Genomic DNA, 12,816 nt, shown 5'->3' on the forward strand with positions numbered 1-12,816 from the left:
CATTTACATTTTTGATATTCAAAATATTTTTTCAGATCCAAAACTCAATCTCCCATTTTGCTCGTAAAGAAAAAGATATGAGGCATAACAAAATGAAAATTTTAGTCAAAAAAATTTGAAAACTATAATAAATGTTAGTGAACGCACTAAGAATGAACACCAAGGTTTTGTTATCAATGTTTGGGAAATTCCTCTAGTACAACCTCTAATAATCAGCTTGGTGGAATTTTATAGGAAAGGGACTTCTAACTGATCCTAACATGCTTTAAATGTGGTTGACATGTATGCCGGTAACATGTTGAGGATGCAAGTGGCCTAATGATCCAAAATTTTCAAGGACCAGAACAAATCATATTCTCAAGTAGTCGGATATTTACCAGAGCCAAACAACCCACTTTTTGCCTATCCTTAAAAATCACAGATACTTTTTCGAATTATCTCTCTCAGCATTTGTGCATTTCCATTTTGGATGCCCAAATTTTTTTTCAGATCCAAAACTCTCGCTCCCATTTTTCTCGTAAACAAAAAATACATGAGGTATAACAAAAAGAAAATTTTACTCAAAAAAATTTTAAAACTATAATATATGTTAGAGAATGCACTAAGAATGAACTCCAATGTTTTTTTATCCATGTTTGGGAAATTCCACTTGTACAACTCCTAATAATAACCTTGGTGGAATTTTATAGGAAAGGGACTTCTAACTGATCCTAACATGCTTTAAATGTGGTGGACATGCATGCCGGAAACATGTTGAGGATGCAAGTGGCCTAATGATCCAAAACTTTCACGGAGAAGAAAAAATCAATTTCTCAAGTGGTTGGATATTTACCAGAGACAAAAAACCCACTTTTTGCCTATCCATAAAAATCACAGATACTTTTTGGAATTATATCTCTCAGCATTTGTGCATTCACATTTTGGATGTTCAAATTTTTTTTTCAGATCCAAAACTCACTCTTCCATTTTTCTCGTAAACAAAATAGATATGAGGCATAACCAAATGAAAATTTTACTCAAAAAAATTTGAAAACTATAATATATGTTAGAGAATGCACTAAAAATGAACTCCAAGGTTATTTTTATCCATGTTTGGGAAATTCCACTAGTACAACTCCTCATAATAAGCTTGGTGGAATTTTATAGGAAAGGGACTTCTAACTGATCCTAACATGCTTTAAATGTGGTGGACATGCATGCCGGAAACATGTTGAGGCTGCAAGTGGCCTAATGATCCAAAATTTTCAAGGAGAAGAAAAAATCAAATTCTCAAGTGGTTGGATATTTACCGGAGCCAAACAACCCACTTTTTGCCTATCCATAAAAATCACAGATACGTTTTGGAATTATATCTCTCAGCATTTGTGAATTTCCATTTTGGATGTTCAAATTTTTTTTCAGATCCAAAACTCACTCTCCCATTTTTCTCGTAAACAAAATAGATATGAGGCATAACCAAATGAAAATTTTACTCAAAAAAATTTGAAAACTATAATATATGTTAGAGAATGCACAAAAAATGAACTCCAAGGTTTTTTTTATCCATGTTTGAGAAATTCCATTAGTACAACTCCTAATAATAAGCTTGGTGGAATTGTATAGGAAAGGGACTTCTAACTGATCCTAACATGCTTTAAATGTGGTGGACATGCATGCCGGAAACATGTTGAGGATGCAAGTGGCCTAATGATCCAAAACTTTCACGGAGTAGAACAAATCATATTCTCAAGTAGTCGGATATTTACCAGAGCCAAACAACCCACTTTTTGCCTATCCTTAAAAATCACAGATACTCTTTGGAATGATCTCCCTCAGAATTTGTGCATTTACATTTTTGATATTCAAAATATTTTTTCAGATCCAAAACTCAATCTCCCATTTTGCTCGTAAAGAAAAAGATATGAGGCATAACAAAATGAAAATTTTAGTCAAAAAAATTTGAAAACTATAATAAATGTTAGTGAACGCACTAAGAATGAACACCAAGGTTTTGTTATCAATGTTTGGGAAATTCCTCTAGTACAACCTCTAATAATCAGCTTGGTGGAATTTTATAGGAAAGGGACTTCTAACTGATCCTAACATGCTTTAAATGTGGTTGACATGTATGCCGGTAACATGTTGAGGATGCAAGTGGCCTAATGATCCAAAATTTTCAAGGACCAGAACAAATCATATTCTCAAGTAGTCGGATATTTACCAGAGCCAAACAACCCACTTTTTGCCTATCCTTAAAAATCACAGATACTTTTTCGAATTATCTCTCTCAGCATTTGTGCATTTCCATTTTGGATGCCCAAATTTTTTTTCAGATCCAAAACTCTCGCTCCCATTTTTCTCGTAAACAAAAAATACATGAGGTATAACAAAAAGAAAATTTTACTCAAAAAAATTTTAAAACTATAATATATGTTAGAGAATGCACTAAGAATGAACTCCAATGTTTTTTTATCCATGTTTGGGAAATTCCACTTGTACAACTCCTAATAATAACCTTGGTGGAATTTTATAGGAAAGGGACTTCTAACTGATCCTAACATGCTTTAAATGTGGTGGACATGCATGCCGGAAACATGTTGAGGATGCAAGTGGCCTAATGATCCAAAACTTTCACGGAGAAGAAAAAATCAATTTCTCAAGTGGTTGGATATTTACCAGAGACAAAAAACCCACTTTTTGCCTATCCATAAAAATCACAGATACTTTTTGGAATTATATCTCTCAGCATTTGTGCATTCACATTTTGGATGTTCAAATTTTTTTTTCAGATCCAAAACTCACTCTTCCATTTTTCTCGTAAACAAAATAGATATGAGGCATAACCAAATGAAAATTTTACTCAAAAAAATTTGAAAACTATAATATATGTTAGAGAATGCACTAAAAATGAACTCCAAGGTTATTTTTATCCATGTTTGGGAAATTCCACTAGTACAACTCCTCATAATAAGCTTGGTGGAATTTTATAGGAAAGGGACTTCTAACTGATCCTAACATGCTTTAAATGTGGTGGACATGCATGCCGGAAACATGTTGAGGCTGCAAGTGGCCTAATGATCCAAAATTTTCAAGGAGAAGAAAAAATCAAATTCTCAAGTGGTTGGATATTTACCGGAGCCAAACAACCCACTTTTTGCCTATCCATAAAAATCACAGATACGTTTTGGAATTATATCTCTCAGCATTTGTGAATTTCCATTTTGGATGTTCAAATTTTTTTTCAGATCCAAAACTCACTCTCCCATTTTTCTCGTAAACAAAATAGATATGAGGCATAACCAAATGAAAATTTTACTCAAAAAAATTTGAAAACTATAATATATGTTAGAGAATGCACAAAAAATGAACTCCAAGGTTTTTTTTATCCATGTTTGAGAAATTCCATTAGTACAACTCCTAATAATAAGCTTGGTGGAATTGTATAGGAAAGGGACTTCTAACTGATCCTAACATGCTTTAAATGTGGTGGACATGCATGCCGGAAACATGTTGAGGATGCAAGTGGCCTAATGATCCAAAACTTTCATGGAGTAGAACAAATCATATTCTCAAGTAGTCGGATATTTACCAGAGCCAAACAACCCACTTTTTGCCTATCCTTAAAAATCACAGATACTCTTTGGAATGATCTCCCTCAGAATTTGTGCATTTACATTTTTGATATTCAAAATATTTTTTCAGATCCAAAACTCAATCTCCCATTTTGCTCGTAAAGAAAAAGATATGAGGCATAACAAAATGAAAATTTTAGTCAAAAAAATTTGAAAACTATAATAAATGTTAGTGAACGCACTAAGAATGAACACCAAGGTTTTGTTATCAATGTTTGGGAAATTCCTCTAGTACAACCTCTAATAATCAGCTTGGTGGAATTTTATAGGAAAGGGACTTCTAACTGATCCTAACATGCTTTAAATGTGGTTGACATGTATGCCGGTAACATGTTGAGGATGCAAGTGGCCTAATGATCCAAAATTTTCAAGGACCAGAACAAATCATATTCTCAAGTAGTCGGATATTTACCAGAGCCAAACAACCCACTTTTTGCCTATCCTTAAAAATCACAGATACTTTTTCGAATTATCTCTCTCAGCATTTGTGCATTTCCATTTTGGATGCCCAAATTTTTTTTCAGATCCAAAACTCTCGCTCCCATTTTTCTCGTAAACAAAAAATACATGAGGTATAACAAAAAGAAAATTTTACTCAAAAAAATTTTAAAACTATAATATATGTTAGAGAATGCACTAAGAATGAACTCCAATGTTTTTTTATCCATGTTTGGGAAATTCCACTTGTACAACTCCTAATAATAACCTTGGTGGAATTTTATAGGAAAGGGACTTCTAACTGATCCTAACATGCTTTAAATGTGGTGGACATGCATGCCGGAAACATGTTGAGGATGCAAGTGGCCTAATGATCCAAAACTTTCACGGAGAAGAAAAAATCAATTTCTCAAGTGGTTGGATATTTACCAGAGACAAAAAACCCACTTTTTGCCTATCCATAAAAATCACAGATACTTTTTGGAATTATATCTCTCAGCATTTGTGCATTCACATTTTGGATGTTCAAATTTTTTTTTCAGATCCAAAACTCACTCTTCCATTTTTCTCGTAAACAAAATAGATATGAGGCATAACCAAATGAAAATTTTACTCAAAAAAATTTGAAAACTATAATATATGTTAGAGAATGCACTAAAAATGAACTCCAAGGTTATTTTTATCCATGTTTGGGAAATTCCACTAGTACAACTCCTCATAATAAGCTTGGTGGAATTTTATAGGAAAGGGACTTCTAACTGATCCTAACATGCTTTAAATGTGGTGGACATGCATGCCGGAAACATGTTGAGGCTGCAAGTGGCCTAATGATCCAAAATTTTCAAGGAGAAGAAAAAATCAAATTCTCAAGTGGTTGGATATTTACCGGAGCCAAACAACCCACTTTTTGCCTATCCATAAAAATCACAGATACGTTTTGGAATTATATCTCTCAGCATTTGTGAATTTCCATTTTGGATGTTCAAATTTTTTTTCAGATCCAAAACTCACTCTCCCATTTTTCTCGTAAACAAAATAGATATGAGGCATAACCAAATGAAAATTTTACTCAAAAAAATTTGAAAACTATAATATATGTTAGAGAATGCACAAAAAATGAACTCCAAGGTTTTTTTTATCCATGTTTGAGAAATTCCATTAGTACAACTCCTAATAATAAGCTTGGTGGAATTGTATAGGAAAGGGACTTCTAACTGATCCTAACATGCTTTAAATGTGGTGGACATGCATGCCGGAAACATGTTGAGGATGCAAGTGGCCTAATGATCCAAAACTTTCACGGAGTAGAACAAATCATATTCTCAAGTAGTCGGATATTTACCAGAGCCAAACAACCCACTTTTTGCCTATCCTTAAAAATCGCAGATACTCTTTGGAATGATCTCCCTCAGAATTTGTGCATTTACATTTTTGATATTCAAAATATTTTTTCAGATCCAAAACTCAATCTCCCATTTTGCTCGTAAAGAAAAAGATATGAGGCATAACAAAATGAAAATTTTAGTCAAAAAAATTTGAAAACTATAATAAATGTTAGTGAACGCACTAAGAATGAACACCAAGGTTTTGTTATCAATGTTTGGGAAATTCCTCTAGTACAACCTCTAATAATCAGCTTGGTGGAATTTTATAGGAAAGGGACTTCTAACTGATCCTAACATGCTTTAAATGTGGTTGACATGTATGCCGGTAACATGTTGAGGATGCAAGTGGCCTAATGATCCAAAATTTTCAAGGACCAGAACAAATCATATTCTCAAGTAGTCGGATATTTACCAGAGCCAAACAACCCACTTTTTGCCTATCCTTAAAAATCACAGATACTTTTTCGAATTATCTCTCTCAGCATTTGTGCATTTCCATTTTGGATGTCCAAATTTTTTTTCAGATCCAAAACTCTCGCTCCCATTTTTCTCGTAAACAAAAAATACATGAGGTATAACAAAAAGAAAATTTTACTCAAAAAAATTTTAAAACTATAATATATGTTAGAGAATGCACTAAGAATGAACTCCAATGTTTTTTTATCCATGTTTGGGAAATTCCACTTGTACAACTCCTAATAATAACCTTGGTGGAATTTTATAGGAAAGGGACTTCTAACTGATCCTAACATGCTTTAAATGTGGTGGACATGCATGCCGGAAACATGTTGAGGATGCAAGTGGCCTAATGATCCAAAACTTTCACGGAGAAGAAAAAATCAATTTCTCAAGTGGTTGGATATTTACCAGAGACAAACAACCCACTTTTTGCCTATCCATAAAAATCACAGATACTTTTTGGAATTATATCTCTCAGCATTTGTGCATTCACATTTTGGATGTTCAAATTTTTTTTTCAGATCCAAAACTCACTCTTCCATTTTTCTCGTAAACAAAATAGATATGAGGCATAACCAAATGAAAATTTTACTCAAAAAAATTTGAAAACTATAATATATGTTAGAGAATGCACTAAAAATGAACTCCAAGGTTATTTTTATCCATGTTTGGGAAATTCCACTAGTACAACTCCTCATAATAAGCTTGGTGGAATTTTATAGGAAAGGGACTTCTAACTGATCCTAACATGCTTTAAATGTGGTGGACATGCATGCCGGAAACATGTTGAGGCTGCAAGTGGCCTAATGATCCAAAATTTTCAAGGAGAAGAAAAAATCAAATTCTCAAGTGGTTGGATATTTACCGGAGCCAAACAACCCACTTTTTGCCTATCCATAAAAATCACAGATACGTTTTGGAATTATATCTCTCAGCATTTGTGAATTTCCATTTTGGATGTTCAAATTTTTTTTCAGATCCAAAACTCACTCTCCCATTTTTCTCGTAAACAAAATAGATATGAGGCATAACCAAATGAAAATTTTACTCAAAAAAATTTGAAAACTATAATATATGTTAGAGAATGCACAAAAAATGAACTCCAAGGTTTTTTTTATCCATGTTTGAGAAATTCCATTAGTACAACTCCTAATAATAAGCTTGGTGGAATTGTATAGGAAAGGGACTTCTAACTGATCCTAACATGCTTTAAATGTGGTGGACATGCATGCCGGAAACATGTTGAGGATGCAAGTGGCCTAATGATCCAAAACTTTCACGGAGTAGAACAAATCATATTCTCAAGTAGTCGGATATTTACCAGAGCCAAACAACCCACTTTTTGCCTATCCTTAAAAATCGCAGATACTCTTTGGAATGATCTCCCTCAGAATTTGTGCATTTACATTTTTGATATTCAAAATATTTTTTCAGATCCAAAACTCAATCTCCCATTTTGCTCGTAAAGAAAAAGATATGAGGCATAACAAAATGAAAATTTTAGTCAAAAAAATTTGAAAACTATAATAAATGTTAGTGAACGCACTAAGAATGAACACCAAGGTTTTGTTATCAATGTTTGGGAAATTCCTCTAGTACAACCTCTAATAATCAGCTTGGTGGAATTTTATAGGAAAGGGACTTCTAACTGATCCTAACATGCTTTAAATGTGGTTGACATGTATGCCGGTAACATGTTGAGGATGCAAGTGGCCTAATGATCCAAAATTTTCAAGGACCAGAACAAATCATATTCTCAAGTAGTCGGATATTTACCAGAGCCAAACAACCCACTTTTTGCCTATCCTTAAAAATCACAGATACTTTTTCGAATTATCTCTCTCAGCATTTGTGCATTTCCATTTTGGATGTCCAAATTTTTTTTCAGATCCAAAACTCTCGCTCCCATTTTTCTCGTAAACAAAAAATACATGAGGTATAACAAAAAGAAAATTTTACTCAAAAAAATTTTAAAACTATAATATATGTTAGAGAATGCACTAAGAATGAACTCCAATGTTTTTTTATCCATGTTTGGGAAATTCCACTTGTACAACTCCTAATAATAACCTTGGTGGAATTTTATAGGAAAGGGACTTCTAACTGATCCTAACATGCTTTAAATGTGGTGGACATGCATGCCGGAAACATGTTGAGGATGCAAGTGGCCTAATGATCCAAAACTTTCACGGAGAAGAAAAAATCAATTTCTCAAGTGGTTGGATATTTACCAGAGACAAACAACCCACTTTTTGCCTATCCATAAAAATCACAGATACTTTTTGGAATTATATCTCTCAGCATTTGTGCATTCACATTTTGGATGTTCAAATTTTTTTTTCAGATCCAAAACTCACTCTTCCATTTTTCTCGTAAACAAAATAGATATGAGGCATAACCAAATGAAAATTTTACTCAAAAAAATTTGAAAACTATAATATATGTTAGAGAATGCACTAAAAATGAACTCCAAGGTTATTTTTATCCATGTTTGGGAAATTCCACTAGTACAACTCCTCATAATAAGCTTGGTGGAATTTTATAGGAAAGGGACTTCTAACTGATCCTAACATGCTTTAAATGTGGTGGACATGCATGCCGGAAACATGTTGAGGCTGCAAGTGGCCTAATGATCCAAAATTTTCAAGGAGAAGAAAAAATCAAATTCTCAAGTGGTTGGATATTTACCGGAGCCAAACAACCCACTTTTTGCCTATCCATAAAAATCACAGATACGTTTTGGAATTATATCTCTCAGCATTTGTGAATTTCCATTTTGGATGTTCAAATTTTTTTTCAGATCCAAAACTCACTCTCCCATTTTTCTCGTAAACAAAATAGATATGAGGCATAACCAAATGAAAATTTTACTCAAAAAAATTTGAAAACTATAATATATGTTAGAGAATGCACAAAAAATGAACTCCAAGGTTTTTTTTATCCATGTTTGAGAAATTCCATTAGTACAACTCCTAATAATAAGCTTGGTGGAATTGTATAGGAAAGGGACTTCTAACTGATCCTAACATGCTTTAAATGTGGTGGACATGCATGCCGGAAACATGTTGAGGATGCAAGTGGCCTAATGATCCAAAACTTTCACGGAGTAGAACAAATCATATTCTCAAGTAGTCGGATATTTACCAGAGCCAAACAACCCACTTTTTGCCTATCCTTAAAAATCGCAGATACTCTTTGGAATGATCTCCCTCAGAATTTGTGCATTTACATTTTTGATATTCAAAATATTTTTTCAGATCCAAAACTCAATCTCCCATTTTGCTCGTAAAGAAAAAGATATGAGGCATAACAAAATGAAAATTTTAGTCAAAAAAATTTGAAAACTATAATAAATGTTAGTGAACGCACTAAGAATGAACACCAAGGTTTTGTTATCAATGTTTGGGAAATTCCTCTAGTACAACCTCTAATAATCAGCTTGGTGGAATTTTATAGGAAAGGGACTTCTAACTGATCCTAACATGCTTTAAATGTGGTTGACATGTATGCCGGTAACATGTTGAGGATGCAAGTGGCCTAATGATCCAAAATTTTCAAGGACCAGAACAAATCATATTCTCAAGTAGTCGGATATTTACCAGAGCCAAACAACCCACTTTTTGCCTATCCTTAAAAATCACAGATACTTTTTCGAATTATCTCTCTCAGCATTTGTGCATTTCCATTTTGGATGTCCAAATTTTTTTTCAGATCCAAAACTCTCGCTCCCATTTTTCTCGTAAACAAAAAATACATGAGGTATAACAAAAAGAAAATTTTACTCAAAAAAATTTTAAAACTATAATATATGTTAGAGAATGCACTAAGAATGAACTCCAATGTTTTTTTATCCATGTTTGGGAAATTCCACTTGTACAACTCCTAATAATAACCTTGGTGGAATTTTATAGGAAAGGGACTTCTAACTGATCCTAACATGCTTTAAATGTGGTGGACATGCATGCCGGAAACATGTTGAGGATGCAAGTGGCCTAATGATCCAAAACTTTCACGGAGAAGAAAAAATCAATTTCTCAAGTGGTTGGATATTTACCAGAGACAAACAACCCACTTTTTGCCTATCCATAAAAATCACAGATACTTTTTGGAATTATATCTCTCAGCATTTGTGCATTCACATTTTGGATGTTCAAATTTTTTTTTCAGATCCAAAACTCACTCTTCCATTTTTCTCGTAAACAAAATAGATATGAGGCATAACCAAATGAAAATTTTACTCAAAAAAATTTGAAAACTATAATATATGTTAGAGAATGCACTAAAAATGAACTCCAAGGTTATTTTTATCCATGTTTGGGAAATTCCACTAGTACAACTCCTCATAATAAGCTTGGTGGAATTTTATAGGAAAGGGACTTCTAACTGATCCTAACATGCTTTAAATGTGGTGGACATGCATGCCGGAAACATGTTGAGGCTGCAAGTGGCCTAATGATCCAAAATTTTCAAGGAGAAGAAAAAATCAAATTCTCAAGTGGTTGGATATTTACCGGAGCCAAACAACCCACTTTTTGCCTATCCATAAAAATCACAGATACGTTTTGGAATTATATCTCTCAGCATTTGTGAATTTCCATTTTGGATGTTCAAATTTTTTTTCAGATCCAAAACTCACTCTCCCATTTTTCTCGTAAACAAAATAGATATGAGGCATAACCAAATGAAAATTTTACTCAAAAAAATTTGAAAACTATAATATATGTTAGAGAATGCACAAAAAATGAACTCCAAGGTTTTTTTTATCCATGTTTGAGAAATTCCATTAGTACAACTCCTAATAATAAGCTTGGTGGAATTGTATAGGAAAGGGACTTCTAACTGATCCTAACATGCTTTAAATGTGGTGGACATGCATGCCGGAAACATGTTGAGGATGCAAGTGGCCTAATGATCCAAAACTTTCACGGAGTAGAACAAATCATATTCTCAAGTAGTCGGATATTTACCAGAGCCAAACAACCCACTTTTTGCCTATCCTTAAAAATCGCAGATACTCTTTGGAATGATCTCCCTCAGAATTTGTGCATTTACATTTTTGATATTCAAAATATTTTTTCAGATCCAAAACTCAATCTCCCATTTTGCTCGTAAAGAAAAAGATATGAGGCATAACAAAATGAAAATTTTAGTCAAAAAAATTTGAAAACTATAATAAATGTTAGTGAACGCACTAAGAATGAACACCAAGGTTTTGTTATCAATGTTTGGGAAATTCCTCTAGTACAACCTCTAATAATCAGCTTGGTGGAATTTTATAGGAAAGGGACTTCTAACTGATCCTAACATGCTTTAAATGTGGTTGACATGTATGCCGGTAACATGTTGAGGATGCAAGTGGCCTAATGATCCAAAATTTTCAAGGACCAGAACAAATCATATTCTCAAGTAGTCGGATATTTACCAGAGCCAAACAACCCACTTTTTGCCTATCCTTAAAAATCACAGATACTTTTTCGAATTATCTCTCTCAGCATTTGTGCATTTCCATTTTGGATGTCCAAATTTTTTTTCAGATCCAAAACTCTCGCTCCCATTTTTCTCGTAAACAAAAAATACATGAGGTATAACAAAAAGAAAATTTTACTCAAAAAAATTTTAAAACTATAATATATGTTAGAGAATGCACTAAGAATGAACTCCAATGTTTTTTTATCCATGTTTGGGAAATTCCACTTGTACAACTCCTAATAATAACCTTGGTGGAATTTTATAGGAAAGGGACTTCTAACTGATCCTAACATGCTTTAAATGTGGTGGACATGCATGCCGGAAACATGTTGAGGATGCAAGTGGCCTAATGATCCAAAACTTTCACGGAGAAGAAAAAATCAATTTCTCAAGTGGTTGGATATTTACCAGAGACAAACAACCCACTTTTTGCCTATCCATAAAAATCACAGATACTTTTTGGAATTATATCTCTCAGCATTTGTGCATTCACATTTTGGATGTTCAAATTTTTTTTTCAGATCCAAAACTCACTCTTCCATTTTTCTCGTAAACAAAATAGATATGAGGCATAACCAAATGAAAATTTTACTCAAAAAAATTTGAAAACTATAATATATGTTAGAGAATGCACTAAAAATGAACTCCAAGGTTATTTTTATCCATGTTTGGGAAATTCCACTAGTACAACTCCTCATAATAAGCTTGGTGGAATTTTATAGGAAAGGGACTTCTAACTGATCCTAACATGCTTTAAATGTGGTGGACATGCATGCCGGAAACATGTTGAGGCTGCAAGTGGCCTAATGATCCAAAATTTTCAAGGAGAAGAAAAAATCAAATTCTCAAGTGGTTGGATATTTACCGGAGCCAAACAACCCACTTTTTGCCTATCCATAAAAATCACAGATACGTTTTGGAATTATATCTCTCAGCATTTGTGAATTTCCATTTTGGATGTTCAAATTTTTTTTCAGATCCAAAACTCACTCTCCCATTTTTCTCGTAAACAAAATAGATATGAGGCATAACCAAATGAAAATTTTACTCAAAAAAATTTGAAAACTATAATATATGTTAGAGAATGCACAAAAAATGAACTCCAAGGTTTTTTTTATCCATGTTTGAGAAATTCCATTAGTACAACTCCTAATAATAAGCTTGGTGGAATTGTATAGGAAAGGGACTTCTAACTGATCCTAACATGCTTTAAATGTGGTGGACATGCATGCCGGAAACATGTTGAGGATGCAAGTGGCCTAATGATCCAAAACTTTCACGGAGTAGAACAAATCATATTCTCAAGTAGTCGGATATTTACCAGAGCCAAACAACCCACTTTTTGCCTATCCTTAAAAATCGCAGATACTCTTTGGAATGATCTCCCTCAGAATTTGTGCATTTACATTTTTGATATTCAAAATATTTTTTCAGATCCAAAACTCAATCTCCCA

The sequence above is a fragment of the Aristolochia californica genome, unplaced genomic scaffold (genome assembly GCF_029961685.1).
Source record: "Aristolochia californica isolate CCGP_79_NKW_82.1479 unplaced genomic scaffold, dmAriCali1.0.hap1 SCAF_11, whole genome shotgun sequence".
NCBI lineage: Eukaryota > Viridiplantae > Streptophyta > Magnoliopsida > Piperales > Aristolochiaceae > Aristolochia > Aristolochia californica.